The sequence below is a fragment of the Aulonocara stuartgranti genome, assembly GCF_965226115.1.
Source record: "Aulonocara stuartgranti genome assembly, chromosome: 22".
NCBI classification, from domain to species: Eukaryota; Metazoa; Chordata; class Actinopteri; order Cichliformes; family Cichlidae; genus Aulonocara; species Aulonocara stuartgranti.
The window spans coordinates 5,665,679-5,676,064 of record NC_138957.1 but is presented as its reverse complement, the minus strand read 5'-3'; the positions used below and the strand labels follow the sequence as shown (position 1 = coordinate 5,676,064).

The 10,386-nt window shown below is 49.2% G+C and overlaps 1 long non-coding RNA gene across 1 annotated transcript; it reads right to left on the bottom strand.

Annotated features, from left to right (window-relative positions):
* Positions 1 to 8,869: 8,869 nt before the first annotated feature.
* Positions 8,870 to 10,118, bottom strand: LOC309699158. The gene is made up of 4 exons (XR_014274259.1): positions 10,077 to 10,118; positions 9,772 to 9,973; positions 9,395 to 9,588; positions 8,870 to 9,261 (listed from the first exon to the last, which is right to left on the bottom strand). It is a non-coding gene; the product is annotated as an uncharacterized lncRNA (long non-coding RNA).
* Positions 10,119 to 10,386: the final 268 nt, after the last annotated feature.

The following is a 10,386-nucleotide window of genomic DNA, read 5'->3' as shown; positions in this document are numbered from 1 at the left end:
ATCTCAGACCTACCATTGATCAGCTCAAACATCCAACGACATGAATGCTTTAAAAGCATCAACATCAGCTCTTCTCTGACAGCATGGTGGGAGTTTCTAAAATTGACGGCGTCTTCATTAATCCCATGCAAACGTACACCTATCTGGAACAACCCTGACATATTACAAAACAATAATATGATAAACTTTTCAGATTGGAGTGGTAAAGGAATCAAATATTTAGAACATATACTAGAAGGAACAGAATTTATTTCATTTGACGGACTAGTTACACAATATGGGATCAACAAGAAAAGATTTTTAGAATATCAACAAATTAAATCCATAGTAAAAAAGAAATTTAAACCGGGTCAAGTTGAACTACAAACACCACCAAGTGTGGTTCAATTTCTTACTCTTAAAACCCCCAAATTTCTATCCAAAATATACAGAATGCTTTCTAAAATAGATGAATCAATATCACTTCCTATTGCAAAATGGGAAGCGGATTTATCAGTTAACTTAGACCTAAACTTCTGGTCTCAGATTTGCTTAAAAACCTTTCATCTAATTAGAAATCCCAGACTTCAATTAATTCAATACAAAATATTACATAGAGTGCACTATACAGGTCATCGGATGTTCAAGATGGGCTTTACGTCTACCAACAACTGCTCACACTGCCAAACAAATTCACCGGACAATTACATCCACGCTCTTTGGTTCTGTCCACCAGTTCAGAAGTTTTGGCGCGAGATATGTGAAGACTTATCGAAGTGTCTGAAATGTAACATTCCAACTTCCCCCTTAGTGTGTTTGTTGGGCAGCTTAGATAATGTCACTTCAGAAAAGAATATCGCCCATATGGTTTTCACTGCCCTATGCATAGCCAAGAAAACAGTCCTCATGAACTGGAAAAATAAAAATAATCTTAATTCTAACCAATATAGAAATTATCTATTAGATTACATTAGTCTTGATACAGCCTCTGCCACCACATCAGATCAATTGCTCTGGGCTCCTTTGATCAGCTCCATCACCTAGTGGGGGTGGGGGGTCATAGTTTGGTCGCGCCTTCACTGTTGTGATTGGTGTGGGGGCAGGGACGGGCTTAGGGCGTCGGGGGGTTCCCCGGAGGCATCTTCCTTGGGGGGCTCAACCCGGGGTAGCAGTCATGTCCGGTTAGGGGCTCTGTTGGCTCTCAGGTGACCGTTTCCTCGCGGCTGCGTGCAGCGGGGCTAGGGGAGGGTCTGTGCTGACGGACGTGGGTTACTGACCTGGTAGCCTGGCTGCCCCTGGGTGGGTCCGGGATGGGCGTGAGGTTCTGGGGGCGCTCCGTCTCTGGGCTGGGGCCCGGGCCGGGCCTCGGGGGCTTGGGTCCTGGTTAGTGTGTTGCCGGGGTTGTGGGCGGGTGGGTGCATGGGGGCCCAGCCCTGGAGCAGGGTGCCGCCGGTGCATCGAGCCACCTGGGGGGCTCTTCAACTGGTGGGGGAGATTGTCACATCTTGCAGGAACTTTCCTCTCTTCAGGAACTCTCTCTGCAGGAGGGGGAGATACAGGAGAGGTGGAGGAAGATCTCAGCCTGGGCGTTTATTGTCTTATGTAGTCTGGAAGATGAGTGGATGGTGGGGTGGGTGAAGTTTTCTCTGTGGTGGGGTTGGGTGGACTGTCCCGGGCTCTGTGGGGCCTGGGCCCCCTTTCCCTGGCGGGTCGCGGAGTAAGGGGGTGCCTACTGGGGTCAGTGGGGCAGCTGGCCCCAGGGAGGGGTCACTTGCCCCTCCCTTCCTTTCCTCCCCATCTCCAGCTGCCTCCCCCTTCCCGCTCCACCACAACCACCCACACATGCAGGACCTTGGAGTAGGGGTATGTCACCAGGGTGCAGAGGAGGCTACCCCCCCCCCCCCCCCCCCCCCGTCCCCTTCTGGCTGCCTCAGCCTCAATTTTATCCCACAACTTAGACATTCACATTACTCACACTCTCATTACACATACATATATAGGATCTTGGGGGTGGGCACGATACATGGAATCCAAATTACCATCAGGGTGTACACCTCACCCCTGGCGTCGTTGCCCACCTCTCAATTTTAAATACACGTAGACATTGAGGGCTAGCAGGAGGGACCATGCGCTTACCTGCTGCTCTCTGGCAGGTAGCTCCATGCCCTCCTGGGTTTTAAATGCACCTTAGAACACACATGCATCAACACTACAATGAGCGGGTGGAGGGAGGTTTGGAGTCTTCTCTCACCCCCATTCTCTGCGGCCTGCTGGAGCGGGGGGGCTAGGAGGAGGAGTTGGCCGTCCGACTGCGGTTCAAGGTTCAAGGTTCTTTATTTGTCACATGCATAGTTATACAAGTATAACACACAGTGAAATGTAGCCTGACACGCTCCTCGACATGTGCAAAAATTGGGGGGGGGGGTGTAGAGGAAGAACATTATATATATATATACATACATATAGTATATACACTGGGTGAATGTGCAGTAGTAGCAGCAAGCAGGTGAATTCTGTACATTAATATGAATAGACATCTGACTATTTTACAGGATAGACAATATAAACATATTTAAAATTAAAGGAATTGAAATGTACATTGTGCCTTGGTTTAGAGTGTCTGGAAGAGAGTCCTGTCTCAGTCAATTATAGATGATGTGAGAGGGCGGGTGTGTGTGTTTAGGGCACGGATGGCTTGGGGATAGAAGCTCCTCTTGAGTCTCTCTGTCCTTGCCCGGAAGATGCGGAACCTTCTACCAGATTGCAGAAGTTGGAACAGTTTGTTGCCTGGATGGGACGAGTCCTTCAGTATCTGCGCTGCTCTAGTCCGGCATCTCCTGGTGTAGGTGTCCTGAAGCGGGGGGAGAGCAATCCTGCAGCAGCGTTCTGCTGTACGGATCACTCTCTGGAGAGCTTTATGGTCCTTCACACAGCTGTTCCCGAACCACGATGTCATGTTCTGTGTGAGGATGCTCTCCACAGCGCCTGTACAGAAAATCCTGAGGATCTTTGGAGAGACCCTGAACTTCCTCAGTTGTCGTAGGTGATACAGGCGCTGCCTAGCCTTTTTGGTCTGGACCTGAATGTGGGCAGCCCATGTCAGGTCTGAGGAGATGTGGACACCAAGATACTTGAAGGACTGCACCCTCTCCACTGGAGCTCCATTGATGATAATGGGCTTGTAGTCTCTGTGCTGACCCCTTCTGAAGTCCACCACCAGCTCCTTGGTCTTGCTGACGTTCAGCTGGAGGTGGTTGTCCTGGCACCACGATGCCAGATTCTTCACTTCATCCATGTAGGCCGCCTCATCGTTGTTGGAGATGGCACCCAACACCACTGTGTCGTCAGCAAACTTCACAATGGTGTTGGAGCCATGGGTGGCCACACAGTCTGAAGTGTAGAGGGAGTAGAGCAGTGGCGAGAGGACACATCCCTGAGGTGCTCCTGTGTTGATGGTGATGCTGTTGGAGAAGCACCTGCCCACCCTCACCACCTGAGTTCTGCCAGTGAGGAAGTCCAACACAGACGGCTGTTAAGTCCCAGATCCCTCAGCTTTGTGAACAGTCTGCAGGGCACTATTGTGTTAAACGCTGAACTGTAATCAACAAACAGCATTCGCACATAGTTACCCTGTTTCTTGTCCACGTGGCTGAGAGTGGTGTGTAGGACGTGGGCGATGGCATCCTCTGTGGATCTGTTGGATCTGTTGGCGAACTGCAGCGGATCTGTGGTGTCTGGGATGGAGGAGGAGATGATGTTCTTCAGCAGCCTCTCAAACACCTTCATTACTACCGAGGTCAGTGCAACTGGTCTGGAGTGTGGGGCCTCCCTGCTGCTGCGGAGTCGGGCGGTCTGCCTCCCCCCACCGCAGGGAAAAGGGTAACACCACCTGGGTCTGGGTGCAGTTCCCCCCTCCAGGGGCAAGGGTACCTAGACCCGGTTCGTAGAGTACGCTTGGGGAGTGTGATCGTGTGTACAGCGTCTCTTTATGTCTGTCTCCACGTTGGTTGAGTGTAGAGTAAGTGCATATGAGAGCATGAGGGTGGGAATGGATGTTTGTATATGTGTGTGCCTGTATGTCTGTGTCTATATGTCAGGTTGGGTGTCAGACACCACTTCTCTGGGGACATCTCAGGCCCTCCAAGGTTTGGAGGCCTATCTCCCCCTACTACCACTTCCCCTGCCAGTGGCGGACTCCCTCAGACATCGGTGCGTTGGTGGTTCTTTGTGTCCGGGGATGGGCATCCAGGTACACACCGGCTCACTCCTTGGCGGCCGCTTATCGGGGCCTGGAGCCTGGGGCTCGCTCAGGCCACTTCGGAGGTGGGGTACCCCCGGCCTCTTGGCCTGGGGCTCGGTCACTCAGGCACGGCTGGCTGCCGGCGGAGCTCACAGGCGCGTCACTGCAACTCCCCCTGGCTTCTGCTCCGCGGCTGCTGAGTGACCCCTCATCTGGGGCTCTCCTCAGCTCTTTCTGGGACAGTGGCGCGGCTGCCCCTCTGTTGGTCTTCCTTGGTCTCTTGTGTTCTGGGGGCCTCTGGATGTCTGGAGTTTTGATCTCCTCCATACCTGCTTCATGCCCTGGAGGACGGGGCTGTGGCCCCCCCACACCCTCTAGCAGATCATCACATGAAGGAACCTTTTAAAAAAACAAGCGCGTCCATGCTCACAGGTGTACACACGGGTGATCACACCCACAAACTACACCCTTTTTGGCTCCTACCTCAAAGCACACTGTGTTCTGTTGATCTTATGTGCTGCACAATAATGTTTAATATTTAGTATATACTGTCATATTCCCATATATCATTGTGATGTTGTTTATCCTATTACTCTTGTTCTGTTCTGCTTGTTTTCTTTTTTCTTTCTCAGCAGGTGATCCAGGTGATTGATATATGCATTTTTTTTCTTTTTCTTTTTTTTTTTTTGCCCATTCTGTTGGTTTTTGTCTTTTGCCCTTCTCACCCATCCCTCTTCTCAGCTGTTTCTCTTTCCCTCTTTCTTTCTCCCCTTCTTTCCCCCAGTCAAGTCTGTCCCGTATTCAGTAAGTGAAAATAAAATAAACAATAAAAGGTGAATAAAATGGACCATTACGGCAAGGCTGGGATGGTCAATTTGGTAAAGTAAATCCGTTGGGCATCTTTCTTTGCCTTTAGACAACAATTCTGATGGCAAAAGAGCCAAACGGTACAGGCAAAAAAAATAAAATAAATAAATAAATATGTGAGTCTGAGTCTTCTATCAAAAGTTACAGCTAACTTCATGAAGTTGTACAAAAAGGCTTTATTTCGTCAAGACAGTGCGTTTCTGACTATTACATGCATTTGAATGAGGAACTCGCCCGAAACAAAGTATAGGTTTTCATTATGTGAATAACTTGAAAATCTTAGCTCAAACAGCTGCAAAACCCGTTTGCCCAGCACGAGGATATTGGATTCTATAAGATAAAGCCATAAATATGTGTGTCTGAGTCGTCTATCAAAAGTTACAGCTAACTTCATGCAGTTGTAAAAAAAGGCTTTATTTCGTCAATAAATATTTATATGAAGTTATCGATATCATGCACATTTCACCAGGGCCAGTGGTGTTGGCTAAGGCCTTTTACATTACAGCAGGGTGTGTGGTGCTGACCAATACTATCCATATTTCACCAGGGATAGTATTGTTAGATGAGGCCATCCACATTACAACAGGGCCTGTGCTACTGGCTGAGGACATTTACATTTCACGAGGGCCTGTGGTGATGGCTGAGGCCAACTACATTACACCAGGGCCTGTGCTACTGGCTGAGAACATTTACATTTCACTAGGGCCTGTGGTCATGGCTGAGGCCAAATACATTTCACCAGGGCCTGTGTTGGTGGCTGATCCCATCCACAATATACAAAGGCCTGTGGTACTGGCTGATGCCATCCACATTACACCAGGGCCAGTACTTCGTCTGAGGCCATATTCAACACACCACGGCCTGCGTTGCTGGCAGAGGCCATCCACATTGCACCAGGGCCAATGCTCCCTGTGAGGCCATATTCACCATACCAGGGCCTGTGCTGCTGGCTGATACCATCCACATTTCACCAGGGCATGTGGTGCTGTCCGAAACCATCCACAATACACAAGGGCCTGTGATACTGGCTGATACCATCAACATTACACCAATGCCAGTGTTGTTGGCTGAGGCCATCCACATTACATCACTGCCAGTGCTTCCTGTGAGGCCATCATTATCAAAGCATGTCCGGTGGTGCTGGCTGAGGCCATCCACATTACACGAGGGCCTTTGCTACTCGTTGATACAATCCACATTTCACCAGTGCTTGTGTTGCTGGCTGATGACATCCACAAAATACAAGGGCCTGTGATGCCGGCTGATGCCATACACATTACACCAGGGCCAATGGTGTTGGCTGGGGACATTCACATTACACCAGGGCCTGTGTTGCCGGCGAATACCATCCACATTACACCAGGGACAGTGCTACTTGTTGATGCCAACCACATTACACCCGGGCCTGTGGTGCTGTCCGAAACCATCCACATTTCACCAGTGCTTGTGTTGGTGGCTGATGACATCCACAAAATACAAGCGCCTGTGATACCGGCTGATGCCATTCACATTACACCAGGGCCAGTGGTGTTGGCTGAGGACATTCACATTACACCAGGGCCTGTGCTGCTGGCCAATACCATCCACATTACACAAGGGACAGTGCTTCCTGTGAGGCCATCATCACCACAGCAGGGCCGGTGGTGCTGAATGAGGCCTTCCACATTTCACCAGGGCCAGTGGTGTTGGCTAAGGCCATTCACATTACAACAGGGCCTGTGCTACTGGCTGAGGACATTTACATTTCACCAGGGCCTGTGCTTCTCGTTGGTGCCATCCACATTAAACCACGGCATGTGGTGCTGTCCGAAACCATCCACAATACACAAGGGCCTGTGATACTGGCTGATGCCATTCACATTACACCAAGGCCAGTGTTGTTGGCTGAGGACATTCATATTACACCTGGGCCTGTGGTGCTGGCCAATACCATCCATATTACACCAGGGCCACTGTTGTTGGCTTAGGCCATACACTTTACACCAGGGCCTGTGTTGCTGCCTGATGCGTTCCACAATACTCAAGGGCCTGTGCTACTGGCTGAGGACATTCACATTACACCATTGCCTTTTGTGCTGGCCAATATCATCCACATTACACCAGGGCCACTGTTGTTGGCTGAGGCCATACACATTACACCAGGGACAGTGCTTGCTGTGAGGCCATCTTCATTACACCAGCAAGTTTGCTTTTGGCTCAGGCCATCCACATTACATCAGGGCCTGTGATGCCGGCTTCTACCATCCACATTACACCAGGGAGAGTGCTTCCTTTGAGGCCATCATCACCCCACCAGGGCCTCTGCTGCTCGTTGATGCCATCCACATTACACCAGGGCCTGTGGTGCTCCGATATCATGCACATTTCACCAGGGCCAGTGGTGTTGGCTAAGGCCATTCACATTACAACAGGGCCTGTGCTACTGGCTTAGGACATTTACATTTCACCAGGGCCTGTTGTGATGGCTGAGGCCAACTACATTTCACCAGGGCCTGTGCTTCCTGTGAGGCCATCTTCACCACACCACTCTGCTGCTCGTTGATGCCATCCACATTACACCTGGGCCTGTGGTGTTGGATAAGGCCATTCACATTACACCAGGGCCAGTGCTCCCTGTGAGGCCATTATCACCACACCAGGGCCAGTGCTACTGGCTGATACCATCCACATTTCACCAGGGCATGTGGTGCTGTCCGAAACCATCCACAATACACCACTGCCAGTGCTTCCTGTGAGGCCATCATCATCACAGAAAGGCCGGTGGTGTTGGCTGAGGACATTCACATTACACCAGTGCCTGTGGTGCTGGCCAATACCATCCACATTTCACCATGGCCAGTGCAGCATGAGTATGAGCATTTGTTTTTTTTTTGCCGATGCCGGTAATGCCGCCCCCCACCACGATGCCGCCCCGGGCAACCGCCCGTGTCGCCCGTATCTAAAACCGCTACTGCTTGGAGGTACAAGAAAAAATCAATTTACACCCGTATATGAATATGGTTCCATTAACACTCATGCTGTACAGAACCTGTGATGTCCAGACGGTATTCCTCTGGTGTTCTGCTGTGAAAAAGTTTGGATGTATGGATTAACATAGTTGCCAAGGTTTCAATCTTCTCTTATTTTTAGGGTGTGATCAGGACAATCCCTGAGAAGATGGGTCTGCAGGGGATTGCAAGTAGCCAGGGTCAGGAGAGGGTGTAAGTGGGAAGCCCACTGCTGCTACTTGGCCCTGGTTTGCCCTCATGGACGAGGTAATAGGACAGAGGCCTTTCATTAGGCCTCTTGTCCTACTTTCCACTCTCCCTGAGGACACTCCAGGGCCAATTTCAGTGGGTGACCAAAACTTAGCGGGATCTGACACTGATGAGGAAGACAGTCAGCCACCGACAACAGGAAGGAAGAGGAAACGGGATCGGGATGACGAGCTGCTCAACCTCATCAGAGAGGACATGCAGTAACAAAGGGAGGCCGAGGAGAGAAGGGCGCAGGAGAGCAGAGAGCGAATGGATAGACTTTTTTCGATTCTGGAACGTTTGATCCCATAATGACTGCTGATCCTATAATGACTGCTGCGCCCCTCTAATTTTCTTTGACATTGTCTTTCTGTGTATAATTTTCCAGGCACCAGACACCTGAATTGCAGATGCTTTCCTTTTAATTATTTTGTTGCATTGTGCTATTTGTGTTGGAAGTTAAAAGTCTTATGTGCGCAATAAATGGAATCAAACAGTAATTGTCACTGAACCCATTTTATCAACATGTATTGACATGATACTAAGTTTAAAAATGGATATTCAGTCAAAAACAGAGTACATATCAAGAACAACAACAAAAAAGAATCATCAGCATCAGCAGTATTTGAAGACTACAATATTTGCAGCTATTTACATGTGTTCACACAAGATTAACCTGAGTGACCTGTTCCTGGACCGTTTCTTTCACAACTCCAACAAATTACAGGTGGTGTCTGGCAGTGTTGCTGGATCTGCTGAAGACAGATCACACATAGATGGAGTGCTGCAACTGTGACCTACGGTTACTCTTTTGTGGTCAGCGAGTGGAGAAACACAGGGTGGTCTGCAAAGAGAGCTTTAGGATGCTTCCTCCCACTGTCCACTGCATTGTCCATCTACAGGTTTGCAGGGCTGACTCAATTGACGGCTGCTGCACCACTAAGATGTCAAGCAGGAGATGGTGGATGCCATATTACTACTAGTATAATACTTGTAACTCTGTAGCAGACAATAGTTTGACAAAGTGCAATATGCCACCAGAAAACGGACTCCTAGACAAATTTTCACTTGCCTGTTAACAGTAGTCGTGGACTAGTGGTACCTCCTCCAAGACTGACACCTCAGATGACAGTTGGTCCCGCCAAGGAGCACCACTAACTGCCTCCAAACCAGCCTCCCCCTCCTCATCCTCCGCTCATCCACTGGGGCCACGATGTCACCAGCACTGAAGCAGATGTTGTGGAGGATGGCATATACTGTTACAACCTGTAGTGGTTACAACACAAACACGTGTGTGTGTGTGTGTGTGTGTGTGTGTGTGTGTGTGTGTGTGTGTGTGTGTGTGTGTGCGTGTATGTGTATATATACATACACACACACACACACACACACATTTGCGCACAAATATTATATATTGAAATATTCACATGGCATTAGATGGTCACTTACGTGGGGTACAAAGGTGTGGTGCACTCCAGTACTTGCAGGAAAATGGCCCTCAACCTCGTTTTCATCATTCCAAAAGCACGCTCTATAATGGAGCATGCCCTGGAATGGTGGCTGTTGAAGCGCTGGGCTCCCACACCTTGGACTGGCTTCTTGTAGGGAGGGATGAGGGGGAGTGGACGTTGGAGGCATGGGTACCCTCCATCTGCGAGGATGAAATGCCCTGGAGGAGGGTAGACTGACTGTCTGTACAGTGGGCTGTGGCAGTTCAGGAGATTTAGCAACACTGCCAGGGACTCCCTGCTTACCCGAAAATCAGGCCCCGTATCCTCCTGGTTGAAAAAACGGTCTGCTTGAAGAAAAGGTGGAGAACAACATAAACAGTTATAGTGGAAGGGTATGGTTTCATTTATATTACGGGATACAAGCATTATTCTGATCATTATGCTCATGTAAAATATACTAATGCGTGTGACAATACTTATACTTTCATACATATACAGTTCATCTGTGTAACTAAGCTTGTTTCTGTACTCTAAAGTACCCTGTTTTCAGCTTTGTGACATTTTTCTGCCATTCGAGGCACACAAATGAGTTACAGGATCCAATGACTGATCG